Source organism: Cervus canadensis, chromosome 14 (assembly GCF_019320065.1).
Source record: "Cervus canadensis isolate Bull #8, Minnesota chromosome 14, ASM1932006v1, whole genome shotgun sequence".
NCBI lineage: Eukaryota > Metazoa > Chordata > Mammalia > Artiodactyla > Cervidae > Cervus > Cervus canadensis.
In genome coordinates, this window is record NC_057399.1 from 74,203,497 (window position 1) to 74,223,060 (window position 19,564).

Below are 19,564 nucleotides of genomic sequence, written 5' to 3' on the forward strand. Positions count from 1 at the left end.
ATTTTTCAGATCTTTTCATGCTCCTCATATTTTTCTGACCGTTTCATGCTCCTCATATTTTTCAGACCGATTCATGCTCTTCATATTTTTCACACCTTTTCATACTCCTCATATTTTACAACTTTTCATTATCCTCATATGGTTTACACCGTTTCATGCTCCTCATTTTTATCATAAGATTCATGTTCCTCATATTTTTCACACATTTACATGCTCCTCATACTTTTGACACCTTTTCATGCTCCTCTTATTTTTCACACCTTTACATGCTCCTATATGTTTGACACCTTTTCTTGCTCTTCATATTTTTCAGAGCTTTTCATGCGGTTCATATTTTTCAGACCCTTTCATGCTCCTTGTATTTTTCAGACCGTTTCATGCTCCTCTTATTTATCAGATCTTTTCATGTTCCTCGTTTTTTTCAGGCCTTTTCATTTTCCTTGTATTTTTCACACCTTTTCATGCTCTTCCTATTTTTCACACCGTTTCATGCTCCTCATATTTTTCACACCTTTACATGCTCCTCATATTTTTGACAGCTTTTCATGATATTCCTATTTTTCACACCTTTTCATTTTCCTCTTATTTTTGAAACCTTTTTATACTCTACATATTTTTCAGACCTTTTCATGCTCCTCGTATTTTTCAGACCTTTTCATGCTCCTCGTATTTTTGAGACTTTTTCATGCTCTTCATATTTTTCACACCGTTTCATGCTCCTCATACTTTTCATACAATTTCATTCTCCTCGTATTTTTCAGACCTTTTCATGCTCCTCGTATTTTTGAGACTTTTTCATGCTCTTCATATTTTTCACACCGTTTCATGCTCCTCATATTTTTCATACAGTTTCATTCTCCTCGTATTTTTCAGACCTTTTCATGCTCCTCGTATTTTTGAGACTTTTTCATGCTCTTCGTATTTTTCACACCGTTTCATGCTCCTCGTATTTTTCATACAGTTTCATGCTCCTTGTATTTTTCAGACCTTTTCATGCTCCTCGTATTTTTGAGACCTTTTCATGCTCCTCGTATTTTTGAGACCTTTTCCTGCCCCTTGTTTTTTTCAGACCTTTTCACGCTCCTCATATTTTTCAGACCTTTTCATGCTCCTCGTGTTTTTTAGACCATTTCATACTCCTTGTATTTTTCAGACATTTTCATGCTCCTCGTATTTTTCACACCTTTTCATGCTGTTCATATTTTTCAGACCGTTTCATGCTCCTCGTATTTTTCACACCTTTTCATGCTGTTCATATTGTTCACACCGTTTCATGCTCCTCATATTTTTCATACTGATTCATGCACCTCTTATTTTTCACACCTTTACATTCTATTCAAATTTTTGACCCCTTTTCATGCTCTTCATATTTTTGACACCTTTTCAAGCTCCTGATATTTTTGACTCCTTTCCATGCTCCTTTTATTTTTCAGACCTTTTCATGCTCCTCGTATTTTTCAGACCTTTGCATACTCCTCATATTTATCACATCTTTTCTTGCTCTTCTTATTTTTCACACCATTTCATGCTCCGCATATTTTTCATACAGATTCATGCTCCTCATATTTTTCACACCTTTACATGCTTCTCATTTTTTGACATCTTTTCATACTCTTCATATTTTTCAGACCTTTCCTGCTCCTCGTATTTTTCACAACTTTTCTTGCTCTTCGAATTTTTCACACCTTGTCATGCTCTACGAATATTTCACACCTTTTCCAGCTCTTCGAATTTTTCACACCTTTTCATGCTCCTCGTATTTTTCACACCATTTCATGTTCCTCGAATTTTTCACACCTTTTCATGCTCCTCGCATTTTTCACACCTTTTCATGCTCCTCACATTTTTCACACCTTTTCATGCTCTCGTATTTTTCAGACATTTTAATGCTCCTCGTACTTTTCACACCTTTTCATGTTCCTAGTATTTTTCACACCTTTTCATGCTCCTGGTATTTTTCACAATTTTTCATGCTCTTTGAATTTTTCATACCTTTTCATGCTCTTCATATTCCTCAGACCTTTTCATGCTCTTGATATTTTTCACACCTTTTCATGCCCTTCGTGTTTTTCATATCTTTCATGCTCTTGATATTTTTCACACCTTTTCATGCTCTTCATATTTTTCATACTTTTTCATGCTCTTGATATTTTTCACACCATTGCATGCCCTTCGTGTTTTTCACACATTTCATGCTCTTCATATTTTTTACACCTTTTCATGCTCCTCATATTTTTCACACCTTTTCATGCTCTTCATATTTTTCAGACCTTTTCATGCTCCTTGTATATTTCACACCTTTTCATGCTCCTCGTATTTTTCAGAGCTTTTCTTGCTCCTCGTAGTCTTCAGACCATTAAATGCTCCTCTTAATTTTCAGATCTTTTCATGCTCCTCATTCTTTCACAACATTTCATGCTCCTCTTATTTTTCACACATTTTCATGCTCCTCGTATTTTACACACCTTTTCATGCTCCCGGTATATTTCACACCTTTTCATGCTCCTCGTATTTTTAAGACGTTTTCATACTCCTAATAATTTTCACACCTTTTCATGGTCTTCATATTTTTCACACCCTTTCATGCTCCTCATATTTTTCCTACAGATTCATGCTCCTCGTATGTTACACACCTTTTCATGCTCCCGGTATATTTCACACCTTTTCATTCTCCTCATATTTTTGACACCTGTTCATGCTCTACATATTTTTCAGACCTTTTCATGCGCCTCATATTCTTAAGACGTTTTCATGCTCCTCGTATTTTTCAGACCTTTTCATGCTCCTCGTACTTTTCACACCTTTTCATGCTATTCATATTTTTCACACCTTTTCATGCTCCTCGTATTTTTCACAATTTTTCATGCTCCTCGTATTTTTCAGACCTTTTCATGATCCTCGTATTTTTGAGAGTTTTTCATGCTCTTCATATTTTTCACACCATTTCATGCTCCGCATATTTTTCATACAGATTCATGCTCCTCATGTTTTTCACACCTTTACATGCTTCTCATATTTTTGACACCTTTTCATACTCTTCATATTTTTCAGACCTTTTCATGCTCCTTGTATTTTTCAGACATTTTCATGCTCTTCATATTTTTCACACCGTTTCATGCTCCTCATATTTTTTAGACAGTTTCATGCTCCTCGTATTTTTCAGACCTTTTCATGATCCTCGTATTTTTGAGACCTTTTCATGCTCCTCGTATTTTTGAGACCTTTTCCTGCCCCTCGTTTTTTTCAGACCTTTTCATGCTGCTCGTATTTTTCAGACATTTTCATGCTCCTCGTATTTTTGAGACCTTTTCATGCTCCTCGTATTTTTGAGACTTTTTCATGCTCTTCATATTTTTCACACTGTTTCATGCTCCTCATATTTTTCATACTGTTTCATACTCCTCATATTTTCACACCTTTATATGCTCCTCATATTTTTCTGAACTTTTCATGCTCTTCCTGTTTTTCACACCTTTTCTTGCTCTTCATATTTTCCACACATTTTCATGCTCTGCATATTTTTCATACCTTTTCATGCTCTTCATTTTTTTCACACCATTTCATGCTCCTCATATTTTTGACCGCCTTTCATGCACCTCATATATTTCAGACCGTTTCATGCTCTTCATATTTTTCAGACCATTTCATGCTTTTCATATTTTTCACAACTTTTCATGTTCCTCATATTTTTCATACATATTCATGCTCCTCTTATTTTTCACACCTTTTCCTGCTACTCATATTTTGACACCTTTTCATGCTCTTCATATTTTTGACACCTTTTCAGCTCCTCGTATTTTTCACACCTTTTCATGCTCTTCATATTTTTCACACCGTTTCATCCTCCTCTACTTTTTCATTCAGTTTCATGCTCCTCATATTTTTCACACCTTTACATGCTTCTCATATTTTCGACAGCTTTTAATGCTCTTCATATTTTGACACCTTTTCATGCTCCCCATATTTTTGACACTTTTTCATGCTCTACATATTTTTCAGACCTTTTCATGCTCGTCATATTTTTCAGACGTCTTCAGGTTCCTCGTATTTTTCAGAACTTTTCATGCTCCTCGTATTTTTCACAACGTTACATGCTCTTCGTATTTGTCACACATTTTCACGCTCTTCGTATTTTTCACACCTTTTCATGCTCTTCGTGTTTTTCACACCTTTTCATGCTCTTCGTATTTTTCACACCTTTTCATGCTCTTCATATTTTTGGCACGTTTTCATGCTTTTCATATTTTTCAGACCTTTTCATGCTCTTGATATTTTTCACAGCTTTCCATGCTCTTCGTGTTGTTCACTCCATTTCATGATCTCGTGTTTTTCAAAATGTTTCATGCTCCTCATATTTTTCACACCTTTTGATGCTCTTCATATTTTTCACACCGTTTCATCCTCCTCTAATTTTTCATAGAGTTTCATGCTCCTCATATTTTTCACACCTTTACATGTTTCTCATATTTTTGACACCTTTTAATGCTCCTCATATTTTTGACACCTTAACATGCTCTTCATATTTTTCAGACCTTTTCATGCTTTTGATAATTTTCACACCTTTTCCTGCTCTTCGTATTTTTCACACTTTTTCATGCTCCTTATATTTTTCAGACCTTTTCATGCTCCTCGAATATTTCACACCTTTTCATGCTCCTCGTATTTTTCAGACCTTTAAATGCTCCTCTTAATTTTCAGATCTTTTCATGCTCGTTATTTTTTCACACCATTTCATGGTCCTCGTATTTTTCACACCATTTCATGCTCCTCATATTTTTCATACCCTTTCATGCTCTTCATTTTTTTCACATTTTCATGCTCCTCGTATATTTCACACCTTTTCATGCTCCTCGTATTTTTCACAACATTACATGCTCCTCTTTTTTTCCACACCTTTTCATGTTCCTCGAATTTTTCACACCTCTTCATGCTCCTCGAATTTTTGACACCTTTTCATGCTCCTCGTAATTTTCACACCTTTTCATCCTACTCGTATTTTTCACACCTTTTCATCCTCCTCACACTTTTCACACCTTTTCACGCTCCTCGCATTTTTCACACCTTTTCATGCTCCTCGCATTTTTCACACCTTTTCATGCTCCTCGCATTTTTCACACCTTTTCATGCTCCTCTCATTTTTCACACCTTTTCATCCTCCTCATATTTTTCACACCTTTTCATGCACCTAGAATTTTTGACACATTTTCATGCTCCTCGCATTTTCCACACCTTTTCATGCTCCTTGAATTGTTCACACCTTTTCATGCTCCTCGTATTTTTCACACCTTTTCATGCCTCTCGCCTTTTTCACACCTTTTCATGTTCTTCTTCATTTTTTTTTGCTCCTCGCATTTTTCACACCTTTTCATGCTCCTCGCATTTTTCACAACTTTTCATGCTCCTCGCATTTTTCACACCTTTTCATGCTCCGCCAATTTTTCACAGCTTTTCATGCTCGTTGCATTTTTCACACTTTTTCGTGCTCCTCAAATTTTTGACACCTTTTCATGCTCCTCAAAATTTTCACACCTTTTCATGCTCCTCGTATTTTTCACACCTTTTCATGCTCCTCGTATTTTTCACACCTTTTCATGCTCTTCACTTTTTTCAGAATTTTTCATGCTCTTCGTGTTTTTCACACCTTTCATGCTCTTCATATTTTCCACACCTTTTAATGCTCTGCATGTTTTTCACACCTTTTCATGCTCTTCATTTTTTTCACACCATTTAATGCTCCTCATATTGTTGACAGCTTTTCATACTCTTCATATTTTTCAGACCTTTTCATGCTCCTTGTCTTTTTCAGACATTTTCATGCTCTTCATATTTTTCACACCGTTTCATGCTCCTCATATATTTCATACAGTTTCATGCTCCTCGTATTTTTCAGACCTTTTCATGCTCCTCATATTTTTGAGACCTTTTCATGCTCCCGGTATTTTTGAGACCTTTTCCTGTCCCTCGTTTTTTTCAGACCTTTTCATGCTCCTTGTATTTTTCAGACCTTCTCTTGCTCCTCATATTTTTCAGACCTTTTAATGCTCTCGTATTTTTCAGACCTTTTCATGCTCCTCGTGTTTTTTAGACCATTTCATGCTCCTCATATTTTGCAAACCTTTGCATACTCATCATATTTATAACAACTTTTCTTGCTCTCCATATTTTTCACACCATTTCATGCTTTGCATATTTTTCTACAGATTCATGCTCCTCATCTTTTTCCCACCTTTACATGCTTCTCAAATTTTTGACACCTTTTCATACTCTTCATATTTTTCAGACCTTTTCATGCTCCTCGTATTTTTCAGACATTTTCATGGCTCTTCAATTTTCACATAGAACCGTTTCATGCGTCCTCATATTTCATGACAGTTTCAGCTCTCTCGTATTTAGATCCAGTTTCAATCATCCTCGGTATTTTGAGCACCTTTTTCCTGCCCCCGTTTTTTTTCAGACCTTTCATCATGCTCCTCGATATTTCAGATTTTGATGTCCTCCGTATTTTGATGACCTTTTGCATGCTCCTCGTATTTTTGAGAAGTTTTTCATGCTCTTGATATTTTTCAACAACGTTTCCATGCTCCCATATTTTTCATGACAGTTTCATGCTCCTCAACTTTTCACACCTTTATATGCTCGCTCTATATTGTCACACCTTTTCAATGCTCTTTGTCGTTTTTCGAAGCATGTGCCTTTTCAGGTTCTTTCGATAATTTTCAACAACTCCTTTTCATTATCTCGTATTTTTCAAACCTTCATGGCTCTCCTCGTTATTTTTCAGACCTTTTCATGCTCTGATATTTTTTCTCGTAGTTTCTGCTCTTGCTGTATTTATTCACTACTGATTTTCACGCTCGTCTGCAATATTTTTGGCAGCTGTTCAGCGCTACCGTCATATTTTCAGTCGTTTTCATGCTCCCTCATATTTTGAGACCGTTCTTGGTCCTCCATTATTTTGTCAAAACCTTTTTGGCTCCTTATATTTTTGACACCTTTTCATGTTCTTCATATTTTTCACACCTTTACATGCTACTCATATTTTTGACACTTTTTCATGCTCTTCATATTTTTCACACCACTTCATTCCCCGCATATTTTTCATACAGATTCATGCTCCTCATATTTTTCACACCTTTACAAGCTTCTCATTTTTTTGACTCCTTTTCATGCTTTTCATATTTTTCAAACCTTTTCATGCTGCTCATATTTTTGTGACCTTTTCAAGCTCCTCGTATGTTTCAGACATTTTCATGCTCTTCATATTTTTCACACCGTTTCATGCTCCTCATATTTTGCATACAGTTTCATGCTCCTTGTATTTTTCAGACCTTTCCATGCTCCTCGTATTTTTCAGACCTTTCCATTCTCCTCGTATTTTTGAGACCTTTTCATGTTCCTCGTATTCTTCAGTCCTTTTCCTGCCCCTCGTATTTTTCAGACCTTTTCATGCTCCTCGTATTTTTCAGACCTTTCCACGCTCCTCGTATTTTTCACACCTCTTCATGCTCTTCATTTTTTTCACAGCATTTTATGCTCCTCATACTTTTGACAGCTTTTCGTGCTCCTCATATATTTCAGACCGTTTCATGCTCCTCATATTTTTCAGACCATTTCATGCTTTTCATATTTTTCACAGCGTTTCATGTTCCTCATATTTTTCATACCGTTTCATGCTCCTGTTATTTTTCACACCTTTACGTGCTACTCATATTTTGACACCTTTTTATGCTCTTCATATTTTTGACACCTTTTCATGCTCTTCGTGTTTTTCACACCTTTTCATGATCTTCGAATTTTTCAAACCTTTTCTTGCTCTTCTTATTTTTCAGACCTTTTCAGGTTCTGGATATTTTTCTCAGGTTTTCATGCTCTTCGTATATTTCACATGTTTCACACTCCTCATATTTTTGGCAGCTGTTCACGCTCCTCATATTTTTCAGATCGTTTCATGCTCCTCATATTTGTGAGACCGTTTCATGCTCCTCATATTTTTCACACCTTTTAATGCTCCTCATATTTTTCACAACTTTGCATGCTCTTCATATTTTTCAGATCGTTTCATGCTCCTCATATTTTTGAGACCGTTTCTTGCTCCTCATATTTTTCGCACCTTTTAATGCTCCTCATATATTTGACACCTTTTCAGGCTCTTCATGTTTTTGACACCTTTACATGTTACTCATATTTTTGACACTTTTTCATGCTCTTCATATTTTTCACACCAATTCATGCTCTGCATTTTTTTCATACAGATTCATGCTCCTCATATTTTTCACACCTTTACATGCTTCTCATTTTTTTGACTCCTTTTCATACTCTTCATATTTTTCTAACCATTTCATGCTCCTTATATTTTTGCGACCTTTTCATTCTCCTCGTATATTTCAGACATTTTCATGCTCTTCATATTTTTCACACCGTTTCATGCTCCTCATATTTTTCATACAGTTTGATTCTCCTCGTATTTTTCAGACCTTTTCATGCTCCTCCTATTTTTCAGAACTTTCCATGCTCCTCGTATTTTTCAGACCTTTTATGCTCCTCCTATTTCTCAGACCTTTTCATGCTCCTCGTATTTTTCAGAGCTTTACATGCTCCTCCTTTTTTTCAGGCCTTTTCATGCTCCTCGTATTTTTCACACCTTTTCTTGCTCCTCATATTTTTCACACCTTTTCATGCTCTTCATATATTTCAGAACTTTTCATGTTCTTCGTGTTTTTCACACCTTTTCTTGCTCTTCATATTTTCCGTACCTTTTCATGCTCTGCATATTTTTCACACCTTTTCATGCTCTTCATTTTTTTCACACCATGTAATGCTCCTCATATTTTGGACAGCTTTTCGTGCTCCTCATATGTTTCAGACCGTTTCATGCTCCTCATATTTTTCAGACCATTTCATGCTTTTCATATTTTTCACACCGTTTCATGTTCCTCATATTTTTCATACAGATTCATTCTCCTCTTATTTTTCACACCTTTACATGCTACTCTTATTTTGACACCTTTTCATGCTCTTCATATTTTTGACACCTTTTCATGCTCCTTGTATTCTTCAGACCTTTTCATGCTCCTCCTATTTTTCAGACCTTTTCATGCTTCTCCTATTTTTCAGACATTTTCATGCTCCTCGTATTTTTCAGACCTTTTAATGCTCTCATATTTTTCACATTTTTTCATGCTCCTCCTATATTTCACACCTTTTCATGCTCCTCGTATTTTTCACACCTTTTCATGCTCTTCATATTTTTCAGACCTTTCCATGCTCCTCGTATTTTTCAGACCTTTTCATGCTCCTCCTATTTTTCAGATTTTTTCATGCTCCTCGTATTTTTCAGAGCTTTTCATGCTCCTCCTGTTTTTCAGGCCTTTTCATGCTCCTCATATTTTTCACACCTTTCCATGCTCCTCGTATTTTTCACTCCTTTTCATGCTCCTCGTATTTTTCACACCTTTTCATGCTCCTCCTATTTTTCACACCTTTTCATGCTCTTCATTTTATTCACACCATTTAATGCTCCTCATATTTTTGACAGCTTTTCATGCTCCTCATATATTTCAGACCGTTTCGTGCTCCTCATATTTTTCAGACCATTTCATGCTTTTCATAATTTTCATACCGTTTCATGTTCCTCATATTTTTCATACAGATTCATGCTCCCCTTATTTTTCACACCTTTACAGGCTACTCATACTTTGACACCTTCTCATGCTCTACATATTTTTGACAGCTTTTCATGCTCCTCGTATATTTCACACCTTTTCATGCTCCTCGTATTTTTCACAACTTTTGATGCTCTTCGTATTTTTCACAACTTTTAGTGCTCCTCCTATTTTTCAGTCCTTTTCATGCTCCTCGTATTTTTCAGACCTTTTCATGCTCCTATTTTTCAGTCTTTTTCATGCTCCTCGTATTTTTCAGACATTTTCATGCTCCTCGTATTTTTCAGACCGTTTCATGCTCCTCATATATTTGAGACCATTTCATGCTCCTCATATTTTTTACACCTTTTCACCTTTCCATGCCCCTCGTATTTTTCAGACCTTTTCATGCTACTCCTATTTTGCAGGCCTTTTCATGCTCCTCGTATTTTTCAGAGCTTTTCATGCTTCTCCTATTTTTCAGACCTTTTCATGCTCCTCCTAATTTTCAGACATTTTCAAGCTCCTCCTACTTTTCAGGCCTTTTCATGCTCCTCCCGTTTTTCAGGCCTTTTCATGCTCCTCGTATTTTTCACACCTTCTCATGCTCCTCATATTTTTCAGACCTTTTAATGCTATCGTATTTTTCAGACCTTTTCATGCTCCTCGTATATTTTAGACCATTTCATACTCCTTGTATTTTTCAGACCTTTTCATGCTCCTCGTATTTTTCAGACATTTGCATACTCCTCATATTTATCACACCTTTCTTGCTCTTCATATTTTTCTCACAATTTCATGCTCCGCATATTTTTCATACAGATTCATGCTCTTCATCTTTTTCCCACCTTTACATGCTTCTCATATTTTTGACACCTTTTCATACTCTTCATATTTTTCAGACCTTTTCATGCTCCTCGTATTTTTGAGAACTTTTCATGCTCCTTGTAGTTTTCAGACCTTTTCATGCCCCTCGTATTTTTCAGAGTTTTCATGCTACTCGTATTTTTCACAATTTTTCATGCTCTTCGTTTTTGTCACACCTTTTCAAGCTCTTCGTTTTTTTCACACCTTTTAATGTTCTTCTGGTTTTTCACACCTTTTCATGCTCTTCGTATTTTTCACACCTTTTCATGCCCTTCGTATTGTTCACACCTTTTCATGCTCTTCATATTTTTCAGACTTTTCATGCTCTTGATATTTTTCTCAGCTTTTCATGCTCTTCTTGTTTCTCACAGCGTTTCATGCTCTCGTATTTTTCACACCTTTTCATGCTCCTCATATTTTTCACACCTTTTCATGCTCTTCATATTTTTCACACCGTTTCATGCTCCTCATATTTTTCACACCTTTTCATGCTCCTCCTGTTTTTCAGGCCTTTTCATGCTCCTCGTATTTTTCACACCTTTTCATGCTCCTTGTATTTTTCACACGTTTTCATGCTCTTCATATTTTTCAGAACTTTTCTGCTCTTTGTGTTTTCCACACCTTTTCATGCTCTGCATATATTTCATACCTTTTCATGCTCTTCATTTTTTTCACACCATTTAATGCTCCTCATAATTTTGACAGCTTTTCTTGCTCCTCATATATTTCAGACCGTTTCATGCTCCTCATATTTTTCAGACCATTTCATGCTTTTCATATTTTTCACACCATTTCATGTTCCTCATATTTTTCATGCAGATTCATGCTTCTCTTATTTTTCATACCTTTACATGCTATTCATATTTCGACACCTTTTCATGGTCTTCATATTTTTGACACCTTTTCATGCTCCGCATAATTTTCATACAGTTTCATGCTCCTCGTATTTTTCAGACCTTTTCATGCTCCTCGTATTTTTCAGACCTTTGCATACTCCTCATATTTTTCACACCTTTTCATGCTCTTCATATTTTTCACACTGTTTCATGCTTCTCTTATTTTTCACACCTTTACATGCTATTCATATTTCAACACCTTTTCATGCTCTTAATATTTTTGACACCTTTTGATGCTCCTCATATTTTTGACTCCTTTTCATGCTCTTCATATTTTTCAGACCTTTTCATGCTCCTCGTATTTTTAAGACATTTTCATGCTCCTCGTATTTTTCAGACCTTTTCATGCTCCTTGTATTTTTCAGACCTCTTCATGCTCGTCGTATGTTTCACACCTTTTCATGCTCCTCGTATTTTTCAGACCTTTTCATGCTCCTCCTATTTTTCATACTTTTCAGGCTCTTCATATTTTTCTCACTGTTTTATGCTCCTCATATTTTTGACAGTTTTTCATGCTCCTCCTATTTTTCAGACCTTTTCATGCCTCTCGTATTTTTCAGAGCTTTTCATGCTCCTCTTATTTTGCAGGCCTTTTCATGCTCCTCATATTTTTCAGACATTTTCAAGCTCCTCTTATTTTTCAGACATTTTCATGCTCCTCCTGTATTTCAGGCCTTTTCATGCTCCTCGTATTTTTCATACCTTCTCATGCTCCTCATATGTTTCACACCTTTTCATGCTCTTCATATTTTTCAGTCCTTTTGATGCTCCTCATATTTTTCAGATCATTTCATGCTTCTCATATTTTTCACACCGTTTCATGCTCCTCATATTTTTCGTACAGTTTCATGCTCCTCGTATTTTTCAGACCTTTTACTGCTACTCATATTTTGACACCTTTTCATGCTCTTCATATTTTTGACACCTTTTCATGCTCCTCGTATTTTTCAGACCATTTCATACTCCTTGTATTTTTCAGACCTTTTCATGCTCCTCGTATTTTTCAGACATTTGCATACTCCTCATATTTATCACACCTTTTCTTGCTCTTCATATTTTTCACACCATTTCATGCTCCGCATATTTTTCATACAGAATCATGCTCCTCATATTTCTCACACCTTTACATGCTTCTCATATTTTTGACACTTTTTCATACTCTTCATATTTTTCAGACCTTTTCATGCTCCTTGTATTTTTCAGACATTTTCATGCTCTTCATATTTTTCACACCGTTTCATACTCCTCATATTTTTCATACAGTTTCATGCTCTTCATATTTTCACACCTTTTGATGCTCCTCATATTTTTCACACCTTTTCATGATCTTCTTATTTTTCAAACCTTTTCATGCTCTTGATATTTTTCTCAGGTTTTCATGCTCTTCGTATTTTTCACACTGTTTCACGCTCCTCATATTTTTGGCAGCTTTTCATGCTCCTCATATTTTTCAGATCGTTTCATGCTCCTCATATTTTTGAGACCGTTTCATGCTCCTCATATTTTTCACACCTTTTAATGCTCCTCATATTTTTCACACCTTTCCATGCTGCTCTTATTTTTCACACCTTTTCATGCTCTTCATTTTTTCACACCATTTAATGCTCCTCATATTTTTGACAACTTTTCATAATCTTCATATTTTTCAGACCTTTTCATGCTACTTGTATTTTTCAGACATTTTCATGCTCTTCATATTTTTCACACCGTTTCATGCTCCTCATAATTTTCATACAGTTTCATGCTTCTCGTATTTTTCAGACCTTTTCATGCTCCTCGTATTTTTGAGATCTTTTCATGCTTCTCATATTTTTGAGACCTATTCCTGACCCTCGTTTTTTTCAGACCTTTTCATGCTCCTCGTACTTTTCAGACATTTTCATGCTCCTCGTATTTTTGAGAACTTTTCATGCTCCTCGTATATTTGAGAATTTCTCATGCTCTTCATATTTTTCACAGCGTTTCATGCTCTTCATATTTTTCAAACCATTTCATGCTTTTCATATTTTTCACACCGTTTCATGTTCCTCATATTTTTCACACTTTTTAATGCTCCTCATATTTTTCACACGTTTGCATGCTCTTCATATTTTTCAGATCGTTTCATGCTCCTCATATTTTGGAGACTGTTTCATGCTCCTCATATTTTTGACACCTTTTCATGCTCCTCCTATTTTTGTGACCTTTTCATGCTCCTCGTATATTTCAGACATTTTCATGCTCTTCATACCTTTCACACCGTTTCATGCTCCTCATATTTTTCATACAGTTTCATGCTCCTCGAATTTTTCACAGCTTTTCATGCTCGTCCTATTTTGCAGGCCTTTTCATGCTCCTCCTATTTTTCAGACCTTTTCATGCTCCTCGTATTTTTCACACCTTTTCATGCTCCTCGTATTTTTCACACCTTTTCATGCTCTTCATATTTTTCAGAACTTTTCATGCTCTTTGTGTTTTCCACACCTTTTCATGCTCTGCATATTTTTCATACCTTTTCATGCTCTTCATTTTTTTCACACCACTTAATGCTCCTCATTTTTTTGACAGCTTTTCATGCACCTCATATATTTCAGACCGTTTCATGCTCCTCATATTTTTCAGACCATTTCATGCTTTTCATATTTTTCACACCATTTCAAGTTCCTCATATTTTTCATACAGATTCATGCTTCTCTTATTTTTCACACCTTTACATGCTACTCATATTTTGACACCTTTTCATGCTCTTCATATTTATGACACCTTTTCATGCTCCTCGTATTTTTCAGACCTCTTCATGCTCGTCATATGTTTCACACCTTTTCATGCTCCTCGTATTTTTCAGACCTTTTCATGCTCCTCGTATTTTTCACAATTTCAGGCTCTTCATATTTTTCTCACTGTTTTATGCTCCTCATATTTTTGACAGTTTTTCATGCTCCTCATATTTTTCAGACCGTTTCATGCTCCTCATATTTTTCAGACCGTTTCATGCTCCTCATATTTTTCACACCTTTTCATGCTGTTTGTATTTTTCACACCGTTTCATGCTCCTCATATTTTTCATACTGATTCATGCTCCTGTTATTTTTCACACCTTTACATTCTATTCATATTTTTGACCCCTTTTCATGCTCTTCATATTTTTGACACCTTTTCAAGCTCCTCATACTTGTTATACCTTTCCGTGCCCTTCATATTTTTCAGACCTTTTCATGCTCCTCGTAGTTCAGACCTATTCATGCTCCTCGTATTTTTCAGAGTTTTCATGCTCCTCGAATTTTTCACAATTTTTCATGCTCTTCGAATTTGTCACACCTTTTCAAGCTCTTCGTTTTTTTCACACCTTTTGATGCTCTTCTGGTTTTTCACACCTTATCAGGCTCTTCATATTTTTCACACCATTTCACGCCCTTCGTACTGTTCACACCTTTTCATGCTCTTCATATTTTTCAGACCTTTCATGCTCTTGATATTTTTCTCAGCTTCTCCTGCTCTTCTTGTTTCTCACAGCGTTTCATGCTCTCGTATTTTTCAAAACTTTTCATGCTCCTCATATTTTTCACACCTTTTCATGCTCTTCATATTTTTCACACCGTTTCATGCTCCTCATATTTTTCATACAGTTTCATGCTCCTCATATTTTTCACACCTTTACATGCTCCTCGTATTTTTGAGACCTTTTCATGTCAATATTTTTGACACCTTTTGATGCTCCTCATATTTTTGACACCTTTTCATGCTCTTCATATTTTTCATAACTTTTCATGCTCCTCGTATTTTTAAGACCATTTCATGCTCCTCGTATTTTTCAGACCTTTTCATGCTCATCTTATTTTTCACACCTTTGCATTCTATTCATATTTTTGACCCCTTTTCATGCTCTTCATATTTTTGACACCTTTTCAAGCTACTTATCTTTTTGACACCTTTTCATGCTCCTCCTATTTTTCAGACCTTTTCATGTTTCTCGTATTTTTCACACTTTTTCATGCTCCTCGTATATTTCACACCTTTTCATGCTCCTCGTATTTTTCACAACTTTTCATGCTCTTCATATTTTTCACAACTTTTTGTGCTCCTCCTAATTTTCACACCTTTTCATGCTCCTCCTATTTATCAGATGTTCCCATGCTCCTCGTATTTTTCAGACCTTTTCATGCTCCTCCTATTTTTCAGACCTTTTCATGCTCCTCGAATTTTTCAGACATTTTCATGCTCCTACTGTTTTTCAGACCGTTTCATGCTCCTCATATATTTGAGACAGTTTCATGCTCCTCATATTTTTCACACGTTTTAATGCTCCTCATATTTTTCACACCTTTTCATGCTCTTCATATTTTTCAGACCTTTTCATGCTCCTTGTATTTTTCAGACCTTTTCATGCTCCTCGTATTTTTTAGACCTTTTCATGCTCCTCCTATTTTTCAGAGCTTTCCATGCTCCTCGTATTTTTTCACACCTTTTCATGCTCCTCGTATATTTCAGACCTTTTCATGCTCCTCGTATTTTTCAGACCTTTCCATGCTCCTCGTATTTTTCAGACCTTTTCATGCTCCTCCTATTTTTCAGACCTTTCCATGCCCCTCGTATTTTTCAGACCTTTTCATGCTCCTCCTATTTTGCAGGCCTTTTCATGCTCCTCGTATTTTTCAGAGCTTTTCATGCTTCTCCTATTTTTCAGACCTTTTCATGCTCCTCCTAATTTTCAGACATTTTCAAGCTCCTCCTACTTTTCAGGCCTTTTCATGCTCCTCCTGTTTTTCAGGCCTTTTCATGCTCCTCGTATTTTTCACACCTTCTCATGCTCCTCATATTTTTCAGACCTTTTAATGCTATCGTATTTTTCAGACCTTTTCATGCTCCTCGTATATTTTAGACCATTTCATACTCCTTGTATTTTTCAGACCTTTTCATGCTCCTCGTATTTTTCAGACATTTGCATGCTCCTCATATTTATCACACCTTTCTTGCTCTTCATATTTTTCACACAATTTCATGCTCCGCATATTTTTCATACAGATTCATGCTCTTCATCTTTTTCCCACCTTTACATGCTCCTCATATTTTTGACACCTTTTCATACTCTTCATATTTTTCAGACCTTTTCATGCTCCTCGTATTTTTGAGAACTTTTCATGCTCCTTGTAGTTTTCAGACCTTTTCATGCCCCTCGTATTTTTCAGAGTTTTCATGCCTCTCGTATTTTTCACAATTTTTCATGCTCTTCGTTTTTGTCACACCTTTTCAAGCTCTTCGTTTTTTTCACACCTTTTAATGTTCTTCTGGTTTTTCACACCTTTTCATGCTCTTCGTATTTTTCACACCTTTTCATGCCCTTCGTATTGTTCACACCTTTTCATGCTCTTCATATTTTTCAGACTTTTCATGCTCTTGATATTTTTCTCAGCTTTTCATGCTCTTCTTGTTTCTCACAGCGTTTCATGCTCTCGTATTTTTCACAACTTTTCATGCTCCTCATATTTTTCACACCTTTTCATGCTCTTCATATTTTTCACACCGTTTCATGCTCCTCATATTTTTCAGACATTTTCATGCTCCTCCTGTTTTTCAGGCCTTTTCATGCTCCTCGTATTTTTCACACCTTTTCATGCTCCTTGTATTTTTCACACGTTTTCATGCTCTTCATATTTTTCAGAACTTTTCTGCTCTTTGTGTTTTCCACACCTTTTCATACTCTGCATATATTTCATACCTTTTCATGCTCTTCATTTTTTTCACACCATTTAATGCTCCTCATATTTTTGACAGCTTTTCTTGCTCCTCATATATTTCAGACCGTTTCATGCTCCTCATATTTTTCAGACCATTTCATGCTTTTCATATTTTTCACACCATTTCATGTTCCTCATATTTTTCATGCTGATTCATGCTTCTCTTATTTTTCATACCTTTACATGCTATTCATATTTCGACACCTTTTCATGCTCTTCATATTTTTGACACCTTTTCATGCTCCGCATAATTTTCATACAGTTTCATGCTCCTCGTATTTTTCAGACCTTTTCATGCTCCTCCTATTTTTCAGCCCTTTTCATGCTCCTCGAATTTTTCAGACATTTTCATGCTCCTACTGTTTTTCAGACCGTTTCATGCTCCTCATATATTTGAGACAGTTTCATGCTCCTCATATTTTTCACACGTTTTAATGCTCCTCATATTGTTCACACCTTTTCATGCTCTTCATATTTTTCAGACCTTTTCATGCTCCTTGTATTTTTCAGACCTTTTCATGCTCCTCGTATTTTTTAGACCTTTTCATGCTCCTCCTATTTTTCAGAGCTTTTCATGCTCCTCGTATTTTTCAGACCTTTTCATGCTCCTCCTATTTTGCAGGCCTTTTCATGCTCCTCGTAATTTTCAGAGCTTTTCATGTTCCTCCTATTTTGCAGGCCGTTTCATGCTCCTCCTATTTTTCAGACATTTTCATGCTCCTCGTATTTTTCAGACCATTTCATGCTCCTCATATATTTGAGACCGTTTCATGCTCTTCATATTTTTCACACCTTTTAATGCTCCTCATATTTTTCACACCTTTTCATGCTCTTCGTATTTTTCACACCTTTACATGCTCCTCGTATTTTTCAGAACTTTTCATGCTCCTCGTATGTTTGAAACCTTTTCATGCTCTTCATATTTTTCACACCTTTTCATGCTCATCATATTTTTCAAACCTTTACATGCCCTTGTATTTTTCACACCTTTTTTTGCTCCTCATGTATTTCACACCTTTTCATGCTCTTCATATTTTTCAGACCTTTTCATGCTCCTAGTATATTTCAGACCTTTTCATGCTCCTCGTATTTTTCAGACCTTTCCATGCTCCTCGTATTTTTCAGAGCTTTTCATGCTCCTCCTATTTTTCAGACCTTTCCATGCCCCTCGTATTTTTCAGACCTTTTCATGCTACTCCTATTTTGCAGGCCTTTTCATGCTCCTCATATTTTTCAGAGCTTTTCATGCTTCTCCTATTTTTCAGACCTTTTCATGCTCCTCCTATTTTTCAGACATTTTCAAGCTCCTCCTACTTTTCAGGCCTTTTCATGCTCCTCCTGTTTTTCAGGCCTTTTCATGCTCCTCGTATTTTTCACACCTTCTCATGCTCCTCATATTTTTCAGACCTTTTAATGCTATCGTATTTTTCAGACCTTTTCATGCTCCTCGTATATTTTAGACCATTTCATACTCCTTGTATTTTTCAGACCTTTTCATGTTCCTCGTATTTTTCAGACATTTGCATACTCCTCATATTTATCACACCTTTCTTGCTCTTCATATTTTTCACACAATTTCATGCTCCGCATATTTTTCATACAGATTCATGCTCTTCATCTTTTTCCCACCTTTACATGCTTCTCATATTTTTGACACCTTTTCATACTCTTCATATTTTTCAGACCTTTTCATGCTCCTCGTATTTTTGAGAACTTTTCATGCTCCTTGTAGTTTTCAGACCTTTTCATGCCCCTCGTATTTTTCAGAGTTTTCATGCCTCTCGTATTTTTCACAATTTTTCATGCTCTTCGTTTTTGTCACACCTTTTCAAGCTCTTCGTTTTTTTCACACCTTTTAATGTTCTTCTGGTTTTTCACACCTTTTCATGCTCTTCGTATTTTTCACACCTTTTCATGCCCTTCGTATTGTTCACACCTTTTCATGCTCTTCATATTTTTCAGACTTTTCATGCTCTTGATATTTTTCTCAGCTTTTCATGCTCTTCTTGTTTCTCACAGCGTTTCATGCTCTCGTATTTTTCACAACTTTTCATGCTCCTCGTATTTTTCACACCTTTTCATGCTCTTCATATTTTTCACACCGTTTCATGCTCCTCATATTTTTCAGACATTTTCATGCTCCTCCTGTTTTTCAGGCCTTTTCATGCTCCTCGTATTTTTCACACCTTTTCATGCTCCTTGTATTTTTCACACGTTTTCATGCTCTTCATATTTTTCAGTACTTTTCTGCTCTTTGTGTTTTCCACACCTTTTCATGCTCTGCATATATTTCATACCTTTTCATGCTCTTCATTTTTTTCACACCATTTAATGCTCCTCATATTTTTGACAGCTTTTCTTGCTCCTCATATTTTTCAGACCGTTTCATGCTCCTCATATTTTTCAGACCATTTCATGCTTTTCATATTTTTCACACCATTTCATG